Source organism: Neofelis nebulosa, chromosome 3 (genome assembly GCF_028018385.1).
Source record: "Neofelis nebulosa isolate mNeoNeb1 chromosome 3, mNeoNeb1.pri, whole genome shotgun sequence".
Classification (NCBI taxonomy): Eukaryota; Metazoa; Chordata; class Mammalia; order Carnivora; family Felidae; genus Neofelis; species Neofelis nebulosa.
The window spans coordinates 73,738,807-73,757,550 of NC_080784.1; the positions used below are offsets into that span (position 1 = coordinate 73,738,807).

Sequence of the window (18,744 nt, forward strand, 5' to 3'; positions counted from 1 at the left end):
TCACCGAGGCAAACATAAAAAAGAAATAAAACTCACTAAACAAACAATGTTTACTTACTGGAGAGATGAGTGAGGATAAACTGAAAGCTTTAGGGAGAAAACCTATCAGGTAGAACAAGATTTTTGTCGTTTCTCATGCTCAAAATGGTGGTAGTCTTGAACAGCTGTTTCACCCTCTGTGATACATGTAGCCCCGTACACAAATCTAATACTTCTGATGTCTCCTCCCTGACCATACATTTCTGATGATTATTTCTTATTTCCTAAACATAATTTTGAATGGATTATGTTATTTGCAGAAGCATTGGAAGATAAAACGTTAGCTCAAGAACAAATGCCTTTTTCGCTCTTTGCAGTCGATCAGAAATAGCTCATCTATGGGGCGCCTGGGTGGCTCAGTCAGTTAAGCGTCCGACTTCAGCTCAGGGCATGATCTTGCCATTCTTGAGTTTGAGCCCCGCGTGGAGCTCTGTGCTGACAGCTCACAGCCTGGAGCCTGCTTCGGATTCTGTGTCTCCCTCTCTCTCTCTGCCCCTCCCCCTGTCCACACTCTGTCTCTCTCTCAGAAATAAATAAACATTAAAAAACTTAAAAAAAAAAAAATAGCTCACCTAACTCTTGACTTAAACAGCTGATGGCTAGTTCTAGGCTAGAGAGCTGGAAGGAATATAGGAAGAATGAGTCATTGGAGAAGTCACATTTAACCTTATTTCTCAACTTTGTGGATGGTGGCTGGGCGAGCACAGCTGGCTGTGTTAGTGTTAGCACACAGACTACAGAGCACGCCATTAACCTGTGCCTGAGACCTGTGCCTCCTTACTCTGAAAACACAGCAGAAAGATTATAGAGCTTTGGCTTTACCATGAAAGATTTAAAACAGAATCAAACAAAATATGGTTTGAACATAAACTACTGGCCCTTTGATTGCCTCACATCTCCCGAGAATAGGATCATCAGTGTTGCAAGGTCTATAAGTGAACAGAAAACCATCCGTGTGAGCCAAAAGGGTTAATACTCATTCCAACTGGCTCCTTACAACTACAGGTGGCTTAGGCAGTGAGGAAATCGGGACATTTGAATTATAACTGCGCAAACAGATTTTATTAGTAAAAGTATTAAAAGTTCAGTGGAGCCTTCCTTTTCTGAAGATAATATTTCACCTTGGCTTTCACACTGGCACCTAGAACTCAGGGCAGGGACTTGTGGTCAGCGTGGCACGGGGTGTCAGAAGTCCTTCCAGGAACATGTCTCATATCCTTGGTGAAATACTGCATTTTCTATAAATCATAGTACCTGCCTTTCAAATCTGAAGCAATGGCTTGTCAACAAAATCTCAAATTTATGAGTAAGTATGCAAAAGCAAAAAGGGGAAACTCGGTGTAAAGTGGGAAATAAGTCAATGTACATTTCTGAAATGACTATGTAAAAACAATTAACCACTTGGGAAATGTGGACCGGGGTTACTTAGCCAAGACCTATCATTACAGCTAATGCAATATCCCTGTGGCTTCATTCACCCAAAAATATATCTAATACAGCCCAATGTGGTTAAGTGTGTGCTTACTGCTGCTTCCCTTAATAATGAATTTTAAATGACTTACAGGCCCTATAGCTCTCAGTCCTGATATGTGCCTCTAATGGGAATTCATGCAGCTTAATCAGTATTCACCTTACTGAAACTATAATGCCATAGATCTTGGTGGTGAAACAAGCCTCAGTCACAAATATTCCGCCTGCCGCTGCCTGAAATAATTAGTGGCTGCAACAGGTGGCCCTGTTACTTTCCCGTGTTCAGGAAAAGGAAGGTCTGCTCACAATAGCATTCTGTGGGCAGCCCGCAGTTCTCTGAATGAGTTGGAGTTTACTTCTCAGTCTTTAAAAATGCATTAAGATTGGTACTTTCCAAGGAAAGTGGCCTGGGAGGATTTTACTGCTTTGATAAGTTGAAAATTAAGAATACAAATGATTGAGCCTATACTTTAATGTTCTCTTGGTTTAAATAATTGGCAGGTAGCTTGAGGGCTGAAAATCCCATTCACTGATAATAAACCAGTATTGTAAAACATATCGGAGATGAAACATAGATTTTCTATAGCATTGTGTGACTTTAATACTATACTGTTCATTTATCTATCATATAAAAACTAAAACATTACTTTTCTACTTTTTTCACTTTATACTGGGATAATGAATAAAGCCTATTAAAAGTAATGTATTATGCTAAGCGAAATAAGTCAAAGACAAATATCATATGATCTCCCTCATATGTGTAATTTAAGAAACAAAACAGATGAGCGTAGGGGAAGGGAAAGAAAAATAAAATAAAAACAGGGGAGTAAACCATAAGAGACTCTCACAGAGTACAAACTAAAGGTTGCTGGAGAGGTGTTGGGTGGGGGATGGACTAAATGGGCGATGAGCATTAAGAAGGGCACTTGTTCGGATGAGCACTGAGCACTGGGGGTTATATGTAAGCGATGAATCACTAAATTCTAGTCTGAAAAAAAAATAAGTGGTAGCAAAAACACTAATGGTTTTCTGGCTTTTATTTCATTTAGTCTAAATATTCTATCATAGAAATGGATGTACAGAATAAAGATGTATTCTAACACAAACAAAAATCCAGAATCCCATTTATTTTTGCCAAGAAGGATGTATGCATCTTTTGAAAATAGTATGTCCCTGAAACATGTACCTATAAAGCAAATTATTTTGAGCTAATCAGGTATATTTCGTAAGTTGAAGTCTTTTCCAGACAAACATAACTCTATTAGACTGAAAGGCAGAATCAAAAGCATCAAATGAGCAAGTTGGTAAAAGCACAATTCAGAGGAGTTAAGGGCACATGCTTTAGAGTCAGATCTGTCTGGCTTACATATCAGCTGCATGAATTTGGAGAATTTACATAACATCTTCAAGACTCAATGTCTTCACATGAATAGACATTTTTTTCCAGAGAAGACATGCAAATGGCCAACAGACACATGCAAAGATGTTCAACATCACTGATCATCAGGGAACTATAAATCAAAACTACAATGAGGTATTACCTCACACCTGTCAGAATGACTAATACCAACAACCCAAGAAACAACAGATGTTGATGAGGATGTGCAGAAAGGGGAACCCTCTTACACTGTTGGGAATGCAACAGTGTGAATGGAAATAAGTCAATGTACATTTATAAAATGACTATGTAAAAGCAACTAACCACTTGGGAAATGTGGACTGAGGTTATTTAGCCAAGACCTATCATTACAGCTAATGCAATATCCCTGTGGCTTCATTCACCCAAAAATCCAGCAACTGCACTAGTAGGTATTTACCCAAAGAATACAAAAATACTAATTCAAAGGGATACATGCACCCTGATGTTTATATCGGCATTATCTACAATAGCTTAATCATGGAAACAGCCCAAGTGCCCATCAACTGATGAATGGGTAAAGAAAAGACGATGTGTTGTGTAGATATATATATCTATATAGATAGATAGATAGATAGATAGATAGATATAGATATAGATATATAGATATAGGTGATATAGATGATATAAATATAGTATGGTATATTTATGTGGAGTATATAATGGTATATATACACATTCTGTGTGTGTATATATATACACACACACCCATCTTCTTTTCTTTATCCATATATATGATTATATATTACATATAATGGAATATTACTTAGCCATAAAAAGAATGAAATCTTGCTACTTTCAATGACATGGATGGAGCTAGAAAATATACTAAGTGAGTCAGTCAGAGAAAGACAAATACCATAAGATTTCACTCATATGTGGAATTTAGGAAACAAAAAAAATGAGCGAAAGGAAGAGAGAGGGAGAGAGAGACAAAGAGGGAGGCAAATCAAGAATCAGACTCTTAACTATAGAGAACAAACTGATGGTTACCAGAAGGGAGGTGGGGAGGGGGGATGGGTGAAATCGGTGATGGGGATTAAGGAGTGGACTTGTGATAAGCACCAAGTGATGTATGGAAGTGGTGAATCACTATATTGCACACCTGAAACTAATATTATACTGTATGTTAACTAACTGGAATTTAGATGTTTATTTATTGTTGAGAGAAAGAGAGCATGAGCCAGGGAGGGGCAGAGAAAGGGGGGACAGAGGAGCTGAAGTGAGCTCTGCACTGACAGCAGCAAGTTCCATGCGGGGCTTGAACTCAGGAACCATGAGATCATGCCTGAACTGAAGTCATACACCCAACCCACCCAGGTGCCCCTAAACAAAAACTTTTTAAAAAGACTCAATGTCTTTATCTTTAAAGTTAGATAATAATTCTTACTTTGTAGGTTTTTATAAAGAGTAAATTAATTTTATTTTTTTTTTTAAATTTTTTTTTCAACGTTTTTTATTTATTTTTGGGACAGAGAGAGACAGAGCATGAACGGGGGAGGGGCAGAGAGAGAGGGAGACACAGAATCGGAAACAGGCTCCAGGCTCCGAGCCATCAGCCCAGAGCCTGACGCGGGGCTCGAACTCACGGACCGCGAGATCGTGACCTGGCTGAAGTCGGACGCTTAACCGACTGCGCCACCCAGGCGCCCCAAGAGTAAATTAATTTTATAAAGAACATAGCTTTGGGGACACCAGACTGACTCAGTCAGTAGAGCATGCAACTCTTGATCTCGGGATGTTGAGTTTAAACCCCATACTGGGCATAGATCTTAATTTAAAATGAAAAACAGAACACAGCTTAGAGTTTTACACATAGTATATTTTTAATAATAAGTACCCATTAGAGGGCACCTGGGTGACTCGGTTAAGCATGTGACTTGGACTCAGGTCATGATCTCACAGTTTATGAGTTCGAGCCCGACATTGGGCTCTGTGCTGACAGCTCAGAGCCTGAAGCCTGCTTCAGATTCTGTGTCTCCCTCTCTCTCTTTGCTCCTCCCCCGCTTGCACCTGTCTTTCCCTCTCTCTCTCCCTCTCTCTCTAAAATAAATAATAAGCATTAAAAAGAAAATTTTTAAATTTTTTTTAAATAATTAGTATCCATTATTTTATGCAGTCAAATTCACTAGACAAATACTTATTGAGGTCTTTTGTATGCTAGATAATATGTGCTAACTATTGAGGGGTAAACTGGTTAACAAAAGCAAGCATACTTTGTATTTTTTTAAAAAATGGCAAACATATTGCTAACCCTCCTAGAGCTTCACAGTCTAATAGGGAACATGATCAATCAAATAATTCCACAAATAAATTTAAAATTATGATTGGAAACTACATGGCACTATAAAAGTGTATAACAAGGAATATAAATTAAAGAATGGGCACACTTTCTTGGCGAAAGTGATGATTCCATTGAAATATGAAGAAAAAGTAGGAATCAAATAAGTAAGGTAAGAAGAGAAGGATTTTTCAGGCAGCTTTCATGACACCCTGCTGGATGAGGAATCACTGCTCTTTAGAGGAACTGAGAAAAGCTATTGTTACACAACTGCTAAGAGTGAGGCAGGAACAAGTAGCTGAGGTGAGGCTGCCCTCGAAAGGGTTGTTTCTACCCAAAGGTCCTGGAAGCCTTTAAACAGAGTAGTACCATAAACAAACTCGCATTCGAAAAGATCGTCCCAGCTGCAATGCTAAGAATGCACTGGTGAGGAGGAAGAGGGAACATGTACAAGCCAATTAGGAAGCCAACGAATGCGGTAGTTCAGGCAAGAGGCGGTGGTAATTTGGACAAGGGTTGTAGTGGAACGGAAAGAAGTGGATGGATTTGGGAATGATTTATTAGTTAAAATTGACGGATATATGCTTTCTTGCTAAAGGTTTATAATATAAATCATTCCTGGTCCGTTCACTCTTGTTCTTTTCTAGATGTCTGTTTTATACCTTTTCCTTTATTTTCATGCCCTCTATACCTATCCCCTGTATCCTTATTCTCAATTGATATCCTTGTTCCTGAGTCACTAAGGAAATGGAAGTAATCAGAAGATAAGTTCTAGGGCCCCCAGACTGCACTCTTCTGGTCACCTACCAGCATCAGCACCCACATACTCTGTTCCCCTGCTGTCAGCCTGACTATACTATCCAAGCTCTGTCTCAAGCTGGTCTGTCCACGTGTATCTGACTCTATCTGCTCTCAACTTCAGTAACTCTCCTCTTTCTGTGCTCCATCATCTCTCTCTTTGTGGGATCATTCTCATTAGTGTGCCAAGATGCTCTTTCTTCTCCCATCTTTAGAAAAACTCTCTTGACCATATTTCCCCCCATAGCTACTACTCTACTACTCTCTTTTTCAACCCACTGCAATCGGACCTGCGCCATTCCACCAAAACTACGAGTTACCATAACCAATAAGGTTTAGTTATGCACAGCTATGTATGGTGGGCCTAGGAAAACACAAGAACAGGCTTAGAAGAAATGGAAACTGTTAGTCACAAAAGCATGGCCACATAAACTCACTGTTATTACAAACTAGCCCCCTAAACCTTTCATGTAAATTCACATTGACTGACCTTCTATCTGAAATATTTGGGGCATTAGGTGTTATGAACCAGGACCAACGTGAACATTTATTACCTGTTGCTGTGCCTTCTCTGTTGGCTTACTTCAGGCCTTTCTGTGATTCATAGCTATCTCAAAAATTTAATTGGTTGATTTTTCAATTATATTGCATTTAGGGTTATTTGTGAAATAACCATGCATGTAATTGTCATCATAGGATCATTGCAAATATGAAAAGTAAAAAAGATGCCATTATTAACCACCAGAACAGCAGAATTTAGAACATATCATAGGGGTGGGGGGAAGAGAGAGAGAACGCCTTGGAACCGATTTCTTGAAACTGTTTTTCTCAATCGATTTCTCTCATACTGAAAGAGCTGAAGGCAGAAAACAGTACCGTACATGAAGTGAAATCAACAAAACTTTTTTTAAATAAATGGGTTTGAAGATCAGAGTTATACATGTCACATAAATAAGTAGGCTGAAAGTGTACTTTATCTGGAAAATAATGAATTTAATAAAAGAAACTGTAAGACATCTTACATTTCTTCTATATAGACTCCCTCAGCATTTTCATTTGAATTCTGCATTATACATTCAAGTTCTTATTTATACATCTGGCACAAATCAAAATTGATGCATTTGTAAAAAGATTTTTCATTAGTGTTGCTATTTGAGCAAATGAGTTGATTCATAATACCTTATAACTTGCTTCGGATGGACGAAAAGCAATATTGTTATTTTGGCATTGAAGACTAATGAGGATCTCAGCATGAGAAACTGAAGATGTTTATATATCATTCAAAAAAATACTTCAACATAGCAACTAAGTTAGACTGAAAGATACTTACCAAAATATGTGCTAGAAAATGTTCTGTTGATCAAATTTTTATTGCATCTATGTACAGTTAACACTCCAAATATCTTCAGGTTTATAAAAAAGTAATGGAGGTAAAGTATACATTTAGTATAATATGACATTTGCTTGACTTTTGCACACATAGAAAATACTAAGAACAATAACAAAAAACCTGAAAAAAAATCTAAATATTTCACTGCTTGTAAAATGAAGTATAATAATGTCAATTTTAAAATATTCATATCGTGACTATTATATGAGAGATATTCAATAGCTTTAAGTTTAGGGCTGTCCAAAATGGAAGCCACCAACCGTATGTGGCTGTTGTGGTCTTGGGAAGTCCAGTTAATCCAAATCGAGATATCGTATAAGTGAAAAATTCACATCAGATTTTGAAGAACTGTTATTAAAAATATATGCAGATAAAATATTATATATATATATAATCTCCTTTCTTTTTGAAAGATATTTTTTACTGATGGTAGACTCTTGGATTGATAGTTTTGTTTTGTTCTTCAGTACATTAAAGATATTATTGCATTATTTCACGGTTTCTCATAAAAATTGAGCTACAATTTTCAACTGTTCCTCTGTAGCTAATGCCTTTTATTTCTGTTACCAAAATTCTCATTCTGACTTTTGTTTTCACTCGTTTGAATATGATATACCTATGTATGTGGCTATGTTTTGTTTTGTTTGTCTTTTGATATTTTCCTGTTGTTGTTCTTTGAGTTTTTGGATCCGCTGTTTGGCGTGTGTCAATTTTAGAAAATTCTTGGCCATGATTTTAAAAAATATTTCTTTTTTGTTAATGTTTATTTATTCTTTGAGAGAGAGAGAGAGAGAGAGAGAGCACAAGCAGGGGAGGGGCAGAGAGAGGGAGACAGAATCTGAAGCAGACTCCAGGCTCTGAGCTGTCAGCACAGAGCCTGACTTGGGGTTCAAACTCCTCAACTGCAAGATCATGACCTGAGCCAAAGTCAGATGCTTAACCGATTGAGCCACCCTGGCACCCCCCTAAAAAATATTCCTTCTGCCAAATTCTCTCTCTTTTCCTTTTGTGTTTCCAAATACATATGCTATACTGTTTGATGTCTTAGCGCGTAGATGCTCTGTTCTATTTTTGTTTCACTCTTTTTTGGGGGTAATTTCTATTGCCTTGCCTTAAGGTTCACTTATGTCTTCCTTGGATGTGTTGAGTGTACTTATGATCACATGAAAAGTGTTCATCTTTTCTGCTATTTTCCTCATTTGTAGTATTCCCATTTAATCATTTCTTAATGTCCTGTCCTTGTTGAGGTTAACGATTTGATTTTGCGTGCCATCTACCATTTTCATTAAAGACACAAAAAACATTTTAACGTTTTTTTTGTTTTTTTTTTTTTTTTTTTTTTTTTTTGGGACAGAGAGAGACAGAGCATGAACGGGGGAGGGGCAGAGAGAGAGGGAGACACAGAATCGGAAGCAGGCTCCAGGCTCTGAGCCATCAGCCCAGAGCCTGACGCGGGGCTCGAACTCACAGACCGCGAGATCGTGACCTGGCTGAAGTCGGACGCTTAACCGACTGCGCCACCCAGGCGCCCCTACAAAAAACATTTTAAATACCTGTCACACAGTCCCAACATCTGTGTCATTTCTGGGTGTGGTTCTGGTGATGACTTCGTTTCCTGGGAGTGCATTTTCTCATAAGTATTTGTTTGGCCTGAAAATGCACACACATCCATCTGCTGGGTCTGCATCCACATCTACATCTCAAGAGAGGGTCTCTGTACACGCTATTGTTCCTCGAAGCTTGTTTGCTTGTTGGTTGTGAGTGGTGGTGGCTGTTGTCTGTTCTGATTCTCAGCCGTGGGCAGGAACCTTATCCCTGGGTGTCAGAGGTGTGGCCTTCTCAGTCCTTCTGCCCATATTCTGGCTGGATGGGCCCCCACATGCTTTCTTACCTCTTTCTAAGAGTTTGGTTTCTCTGTTCCCTTCCCTCACCAATGTTCTAAAGGTGAAAGTGTTTGGTTTCTTCCCTCCTGCAGACGTTTCTTTCTTATGAGGAGATGGGGGAAAGGGTCAGTGGAGCTCCCTGGCCTTCCGACAGAGGTGCTATTCCCCACCCCAGGCGTCTGCACCCAAACAATACTTTTTCGTCTCTCTGATCTTTTTTGTGATTATATGTGGGATTCGTGGAGAAAATCTTGCAAGAGGGCATGCACTCCTCTAATTTCTAAGGTCCCATGGGTTCTACACTCTCCTGCAAGTCTGCCCTGGACCTTCACCAATATGTCAACTATTATGGCTAGGTTCCTCTTATTAGTGTCTACTAATCTGGTAAGTACATGTTCGTGTCTCTTCTCTCCTTGAAGGTGCTGGTCTCTCCTTAGTGTTTGGACAAGTGGTTGTTCTGGAACCTCAGTTCTCTATCAGATTGTAAGAGTCATGAATTTGAAGTTATGCCAGCTATTTTTTTTAATGTGTATTTATTTTTGAGAGAGAGATAGACAGAGTCAAGAAGGGGAGGGGCAGAGAGTGGGAAACAGAGAATCCAAAGCAGGCTCCAGGCTCTGAGCTGTCAGCACAGAGACCGATGCAGGCCTCGAACTCAACAAACTGTGAGATCGTGACCTGAGCTGAAGTTGGATGCCTAACTGACTGAGCCACCCAGGCACCCCTCAAGTCTGTTTTTTTTTAAATTTTTTTTAATGTTTATTTATTTTTGGGAGACAGAGAGACAGAGCATGAGCAGGGGGCGCAGAGACAGAGACACAGAATCCGAAGCAGGCTCCAGCCTCTGAGTTGTCAGCACAGAGCCCGATGTGGGGCTCGAACCCACGAGCTGTGAGATCATGACCTGAGCTGGTCAGATGCCTAACCGACTGAGCCACCCAAGCTCCCCTCAAGTCTGTTTTTTTTTTTTTTTTTAAATAAAGGTGGGAGTGATGTTCTTTCCTGCTCTCTACACTCTAGGAGAGTACAAGAAGTCCTCAATGAGATATTTTATATTCTTTTTTAAAATAACAGGTCTTCAAAATCTCGTGTGAACTTTTCAGTTATAGCATATCTCAATTTGGATTAAGTGTTTTACAAGATCACAATAGTCAAGAGTTTCCGTATTGGATATATATTTAAACGTATAATATATATATATATATATGGGAATATATGCATATGCATGCATATATATGCAACATATGCATATATATGGGAATTCATCACTAGCAGACATGCACTATAAGAAATGTTTAATAAAGGGGCGCCTGGGTGGCGCAGTCGGTTAAGCGTCCGACTTCAGCCAGGTCACGATCTCGCGGTCCGTGAGTTTGAGCCCCGCGTCAGGCTCTGGGCTGATGGCTCGGAGCCTGGAGCCTGTTTCCGATTCTGTGTCTCCCTCTCTCTGCACCTCCCCTGTTCATGCTCTGTCTCTCTCTGTCCCAAAAATAAATAAAAAACGTTGAAAAAAAAAATTAAAAAAAAAAAAAAAAGAAATGTTTAATAAAGTCTTCAAGAGAAGAGATGCTGAGACAGGAAGTTGAGCCTACAAAAGAAATGTAGAGGGCTGACCTTGAATAAAGGTAAATTGCACTTTTATTTCTTAAACAAATCTAAAAAATAACAGACAGTATAAAGCGGAAATAATAGCAGTGTAGCTTGTACTTACAGCACACAAAAAAGTAAAATAAATGACACTGATAACGCAAAGGATGGGAGAGAAGAATCAGGAATATACTGTTGGGGATCTTCATGGTACCTGTGAAGTGGTAAAGCATTTGAATGTCTCTGATTATTTATAGTTTATAATTTATAAATTGTAATTTATAATTACAATTATATTGTAACTCCTAGGACATAAATGGTAAATCAACGTGAGATAAAATGGAACCATAAAAACAACTCAATTAAACAAAAGTAAGACAAAGGAAGTGTAATAAGAAACAGAGGGAACACATAGTGAAAGAATAACTGGGGAGATGGCTCTCAGTCATTCCAGACACCAACCCTTGAGTCAACCCAAGTCAATCTAAATAAATTCAGGGCCCAGGCATTATAGAACAGAGACCGGCCACACTTTTTGTGTGTCTTGTTCAAATTGCTGACCAAAAGAATTGTGAGATGGCATAGTAACAAATTTTTTGTTTTAAAACATTATGTTTTGGGGTAGGTTATTATATAATAATAAATAATACAAACAGTTGGGAAGTACTAAATTGCAAGAAATGAAAATATATCCAAATTAGCCCAAATAAAAATATATTTATGATAAGGATGTAGGTGTATCTCAAAACTTAATTTTTTTTTATTTTTATTTTTTAAAGTTTATTTTTGAGACAGAGAGAGACAGAGCATGAACGGGGGAGGGACAGAGAGAGAGGGAGACACAGAATCGGAAACAGGCTCCAGGCTCTGAGCCATCAGCCCAGAGCCCGACGCGGGGCTCGAACTCACGGACTGCGAGATCGTGACCTGAGCTGAAGTCGGACGCTCAACAGACTGAGCCACCCAGGCGCCCCTCAAAACTTAATTTTAAGAAACAGATGTGGGGTGCCTGGGTGGTTCAGTTGGTTAAGAATTTGACTTCAGCTCAAGTCATGATCTCACAGTTCGTGAGTTCAAGGCCCCAACTGGACTCTGTGCTGTCAGTGCAGAGCCTGCTGCAGATCCTCTGTCTCCCTTTCTCTCTGCTCTTCCTCATTCACACGCCCTCTTTCTCTCTCAAAACTAAATACACGTTAAAAAAAAAAATAAAAGGAAACAGAGTTCTTCCTTGTAGGTCACCCAAAGTGTTGAGTCACCAACCCGCCTTGTACCTCTTTCTGGTGCCACAGGGGCCTTCTCTATACCCAGTGCAGGTCAATAGACTGGTATGTGAGTCACATTGCCATTGCCACTGATGGCTTTGTGGAGAGTGAGTATAAAAAGATAGTAAAAAAGACAGGGTTGATTTCTGTGAGGAAAAGGAAAGACTGATTTAAGGATTCTAGTTCAGCATAGCTATTCTATGACCAGAGGCTTTAGGGCTCAGCCAAAGTGACTGAAATCCCAGCTACTCTATTTTCTAGCTATGAGGCATATTTCTTAACCTGGCTAAGTCTCAATCTTCATATAATCATTTGTAATAATAACAATTTATAGATATACTTAAGGTTCAAATGACACAATGTCACTAATGTCCCTGGTTCTCAAATAAACCATTATTATTTTAGAACTTTTTGGATAACTGGACAGTCAGTGGGTTTAATTCACTAGACATAAGATGAATGAATTTTGAGGGCGGTGTGATATTGTAATGTATAAGAAATATATATTTGCTCTGTTTCTGACTCAGAGCTAGTAAAACCCTTGGAATTTCCTTGGCGAGGAGAGTGGCAAAGGTTTGTTATGTTCATGAGGTGACTTTTGGATCCCACCTAAGGATGGTGAAGGAGTTGTTTCATTTTGTGGATTAGTATCATCAGCTTCTTGAGAACTCTTTGTTGAGATAAATTATAGGAGCGACTCTTTAGAAAATAGTATCTGATTTCTAATGCTGCAGAGTGAGAGCATGGTTGGCCTGATGGAAGACCGACAGCTTACTACGGAATAATCACAAACGACTATATGTGTTCTTGAGGGAACAGCCAGCCTGGTGAAGTGAATAAAAGCCACTCTAAGGTCTGTTTACTCTGAGAAGGTGAACTGTCTTTCATGAATGCCAAAATGGAACACCCCCAGATGAAAGAGCTGATATGTTTTACATGAGAGCCATGCAGGGCTGGTTTTATAATAACAGTATACCCACCCTCAGAATATAGCTCGTCACCCAGGCCATGGTAAACACTATGGTTAAGGAAGCTCCTTTTACATGCACACCCCATCTAACTTTATTGTTGTAAAACCATAAAACCAAACTTTATGGAATTTGCTCTCTCAGCTTCCCTTCATGGGTCTTACAAATGCTAATAAAAACATCCAGCTAATTAATAAGGCAATGAGAAGAAGCAGAGGGAGAGTCAAGAGACTTGTCCAAACTAGGTAGTAATTTTTAAACAGTTATTAAGAAATAAAGAGGAAACAGAGAGGGGAGAGTCACGGAACTTGTCTCAGCAGGGTAGAAATCTTTAGATGCTTATTAAGGAATGGAATGAATAAAATGAACATTGATTGGGTTAAAACAAAAATATTAACACAGCATAACCTTAAGTTGAGTGGGCCGAAGAGTTCCCTATGTTCTTCCAACATTAAAGGGTCCCAAACAAGTCTACTCTGCTTACCCCTGTTTGGAGGAATTTACAAAGCCATAAGGTGGAGATTTTAATGAGAAACTTGACCAAAACCAACAATCTCTTATGGCAGTAGTTAGGGTAATGAAGTTAAAGATTGACAAAAGAGACAGAGTTCCTTGGTTCCATCTCTTACTGGGGACCCAAAGCCTTTTGCACAAATGTGGGTGAAATGAACACTGTGTGGATAAAAGAAATTTCCAGGATGTCTTGATATGGGAATCCCATGAAGTGGTACCAGAATCCATTGGTGAAGTCCTAACTGGGGCTACAATTAAATTGAAAGAAAAAAATATGTAATGGTTGATAAGATTATAGAAGTTGGAGTATTTAAGCAGGTATTAGGTAAAGAAGTTGTGTCTCCTTTACCTGAATGTCTTATGGGAATGGGTATTATATCTGGTGGGGAACACTTCCCCTACCTAGTATTATAAAACCAACATCTGTTGATTAAGTCCTAAGGAAGGCTACAGTTAGGAATGTAATTGCTAATAAAATTAAGGTATAATCAAGATTTAAACAGATTTAATGTGAAATGATTGCTTCTTTTTTTACCGGATTATATTTGGGAGATAGACATTGTATCTGACTGGAAAATGTTTCCCCTACCTAATATTATATAACAGAATGCATGTACATCCATGCTTCATGCAATATTCATTGAACATGCTAAATGAGAAGCCGTAAGATTGCCTGAGCCTGCATGGTCTAAAATGGAACCTAGAATGCTGGTAGAGACAACTTCTCTCTCTGTGCAATAGCCCTATGTGGAGTATTGACTGGGGCTTATAGCAAGAGTTATATCCTTTTATAATAAACCAGTAATCTAGTAAGTGAAATATTTCCCCTGAGGTCTGTGAGCCGCTCTAGCAAATTAATGGAATTCAAAGAGGGGTTGGGAACCTTTAATTTATAGCCAGCAGGTCAGAAGTGCAGGTAATAACCTGGGGTGACATCTGAAGGGGGCTGTGGGAGCAGTCTTGTAAAACCGAGCCCTCAACTTATGGAATCTGATGCTATCTCCAGGTAAATAATGTCAGAACTGAATTGAATTATAGGATATCTAGCTGGTGTCAAAGAATTACTTCTTGGTGTAGTCAACCTACCACTCCGCTATTGCTTTGGAATTGGTACTACAACCTATTTACTATCGTCAAAGCTTTGCAAAAATTATTATTCAGGGAATGTGTGGAGGTGGATCTCAGTTGTAACCTGACACTACAGTTCAGCAAATTAGGGCAATGAAGTGACAAAAGCATCCTGATGATTATACAAATCACCAGTACACCGTGCCTTACCCGCTTGCCCCAGGATGGTCACCTCCAGTTCTAACCAGTTGATCTCGAGTACCTTTCAATGTTGGGAGGGGAGTGCTTCTTATCATTAATATTCAGAACGTGTTTCAGAGTCAAGTTGGGCACAATTGACCATTTGTCACCGGACAAAACATACATGGGTTACCTTGCTAGCCTTCGTGTAAGTCTTGCAAAGATTTGCTGAGATGAGAAGCGCAGAAAGCCATGTAACAGGGAGATGGTTGTCCTATTGCATACTGTCTGAATACGGACGACAATCCAGACTGAGAAACTTCTCAATACCAATAAAAGAAGAGACTCAGAAAGACTGAGCAGAAGGAGCTGGTAAAGCTAAGAACTTTGGAGCTGCCAATAAAATGGCACAATATTATCTTCTTGGATCTTATATATAAACGGTGACTAGAGATGGAGGCAGACTCTGTTAACTAAAAGCATTACAAAAGCATTTAAGGAATAGGATGTGTCATTTTTAATTTCCAACACCAAACATGACTCCTAGATCCTTGTTCAAATATCTACCTTCCTTTCTGTATCGCGGTCTCTTGGAGATTGCATATATGCAATTATTTATTTATTTATTTATTTATTCATTTATTTATTCACTTTTTTTTTAATTTGTCAGTAAAAGCTTTAGGAATATCTGCACATATACATTTACATTCAAGCCGATAACACTGGTAAGTTTCATTTCAATACAAATCATGTTAAATAGTTCTTAAATTTCAGACATGGTCGTATATATGTCATTTAAAATTCTTTTTTATCTAGATACAGATCTTGACAATGACTGCCTTGATGCTAGGCGTACAGCTAGTTTGTCCCAAAACTCATGAAAATAATGATGTTGCTTTATAGTCTGTATTGCTCCAGATCCTCCTGGGTCTCCCAGGCTGTCTACAGCTTGCTGAGAGGAAACTGCGTGAGACAGGAACAGTAGGAGACAAGTGGGTACGAGACAAGATCTCCCAAGTCCTCCATAACAGTGTATTAAGATTTTTCAGTTCTTTTTTAAGGTAGATTATAAGCTCCTCCATTATTTCACAGCAGATGGCTACATCGGGAGTCCCTCCGTCTGGGATTGGATGATCATGAGTGATAATTCCATAGTGATGGTAGAGGTCCACAAGGTTTGGGAAGCGGTATTTTGACAGTTCCCCTCTGGGGCAGAAAATAAATACGCCTCGTATATCACAGCTCCTTAGTTCTTCTGTACCTTCTTGGGTATCTCTTCTAACATTTTTATATTTACCATCTGGAAGAGCACATAACCCAAGAAACTGAGAACAGTTTACTCGTGACAGGGGTAGTCATGGTATCTGAATTGGAGTCTGTTCATCTTCAATAGGCTCTTCTTCTGATGCGTCACATTCACTTGTTTGCAATGAACTGGGTGATTTCATCACGGGCCACCCCACATCACGACTGGCTACCACGTCCAATCACTTATTATTTTATGAACTCATTCATTAAGAATATACTACGTACTGAAGATTATCCTGAGTGTGAGGAATTAAATAACAAATAAGCTGTGGTTCCTGGACTCGAGCTGTTGTCAATCTGGGCAAAGTCGGATGTCAGACAGATATATATATACAAAAATTACAATATAGAAATATAAGAACAAAGGTGTTGTGTAAAGTGCCATGGGAGCATCAACCATTTAGTGCCCAACTACACCTAAGGTTGGGGAAGTCACCAGCAAAGGTCAAAAAAGGCTTCTGAAAAAGAATAAATATGGTATTTAAATGTATTTATTGAAATAGTAGGAGCTTATTCAAATGGCAGGGGAAAGGTCATTTTACATACCAAGAATAGAGGTGCTGGATCAATTAGAAAGCTTTGAGCTGTGACTAACAAAAAATATGATTAAATGTAGCTTAAACAATAAGGGACTTCTAACACTTCTAACTTGGAATGGCTAGAGAATTGTGAAGAAATGGATAGAACACAATGTTTACAAGGTTCATAGTTATCAGATTATAAAGAGCTGTGTGTACCACATTAAATAATTTTCTTTTGCTTCCTCTACTTTTGTGTCATATTCAAGAATTTATTACCTAGGCCAACGTTATAAAGTTTCCCCCTGGGGCACCTGGGTGGCTCAGTCAGTTAAGTGTCCCACTCGATTTTAGCTCAGGTCATGATCCCAGGGTTGTGAGATTGAGCCCCACTTTGGGCTCCACACTGAGCACAGAGCCTGCTTAAGATTCTCTCTCTTGCCCTCTGCCCCTCCTCCACTTGCACACACATGTGAGCCTTCTCTCTTTCTCTCTAAAATAAAATTTAAAAAATTAAAAAGATAACAGCTTTTCCCGTAGGTTTTTTTTCTAGGAGATTTATAGCTTCAGGTCTTATGTACAAATCTTTAATTCATATAGTTTATTTTTGTGTATGGTGTAAGAAAATTGTCCAACTTCTTTCTTTTTTTTTTCTTTCATGTGTATATCCAGTTTTTCCAGCACCTTTTGTTGAAGACACCATTTCCCAATTGTGTATTCTTGGCACTCTTGTGAAAGGTCAGTTAATTGTATATGCATGGGTTTATTTCTGGGTCTCTATTGTATCTATTGGTCTATATGTCTGCCTTCATGCCAGTATCATACTGTTTTAATTACTGTAGCTTTGTAATATATTTTGAAATCAAGAAATGTGATGCTTCTAGCTTTGTTCTTTTTCAAGATTGTTTTAACTATTTAGGGTCCTCTGTAGTTCCATGTGAATTTAAGAATTATTTTGCCTATTTCTATAAAAAATGCTATTGTGATTTAGACAGGGATTGCATTGAATTTATAGATTGATCACGTTAGTAGTATGGATATTTAACAATAAGTCATTCAATCCAAGCGTATGAAATACTCTTCCATTTCTTTGTGTCTTTAATTTTGTTCATCAGTGATTTATAGTGTTCAGCGTACAAGTGTTTCATCTCTTTAGTAAGGTTTACCCTGAAATATTTTATTCTTTTGTGATGTTATTGTAAATGGGATTGTTTTTTAAATTTCTTTTTCAAACAATTCATTGCTAATGTATAGAAACACAACTTATTTATTGTATGTTGATTTTGTATCTTCAACTTTACTGAATTATTTGTCCTAACGGTTTTCTTGTGGAGTCTCTAAGATCCAGAAATACCGTTCCTGGGTATTTATCCAAAAGAATTGAGTATATGTGTTGCCAAAGTGAGCACTATCCAAAAGAATTTAAATCACATCTTGAAAAGATATTTGCAGTCCTGTGTTCATTACAGCACTGTTCACAGTAGCCAAGATGTGAAAACAACCCAAATGCCCATCAGTGGATGAATGGATAAAGAAAATGTGGTATATACAGACAATGAGCTATTATTCAGGCTTCAAAAAGAAGGAAATCCGGGGTGCCTGGGTGGCTCAGTTGGTTGGGCATCCAACTTCAGCTCGGGTCGTGATCTCGAAGTTCATGAGTTTAAGCCTCAAGTCAAGCTCTGTGCTGACAACTCAGGGCCTGGAGCCTGCTTCAGATTCTGTGTCTCCCTCTCTTTCTGCCCCTCCCCTGCTTGTGCTCTGTCTCTCTCTGTCTTAAAAATAAACATTAAAAATAAATAAAAAGAAGAAAATCCTACAATGTATGACATGGGTGAAGCTAGAAGACATTATGCTAAGTAAAATAATACAGTGAATAACAAATTCTGTATAATTCCACCTATATAAGGTATCTAGAATACTCATATGCATAGAAGCAGAGAGTGGAATTTTAGGGCTAAAGGGAATTGGGGAGTTGTTATTCAATGGTTGTTACAGTTTTAGTTATACAAGATGAGTAAGTTCTAGAGATCTAATGTACAACACCATGCCTATAGTTACC

The 18,744-nt window shown here is 38.6% G+C and overlaps 1 pseudogene; it reads right to left on the reverse strand.

The window, feature by feature from the left end:
* Positions 1 to 15,624: 15,624 nt before the first annotated feature.
* Positions 15,625 to 16,304, reverse strand: LOC131506117 (cyclin-dependent kinase inhibitor 3-like; annotated as a pseudogene).
* Positions 16,305 to 18,744: the final 2,440 nt, after the last annotated feature.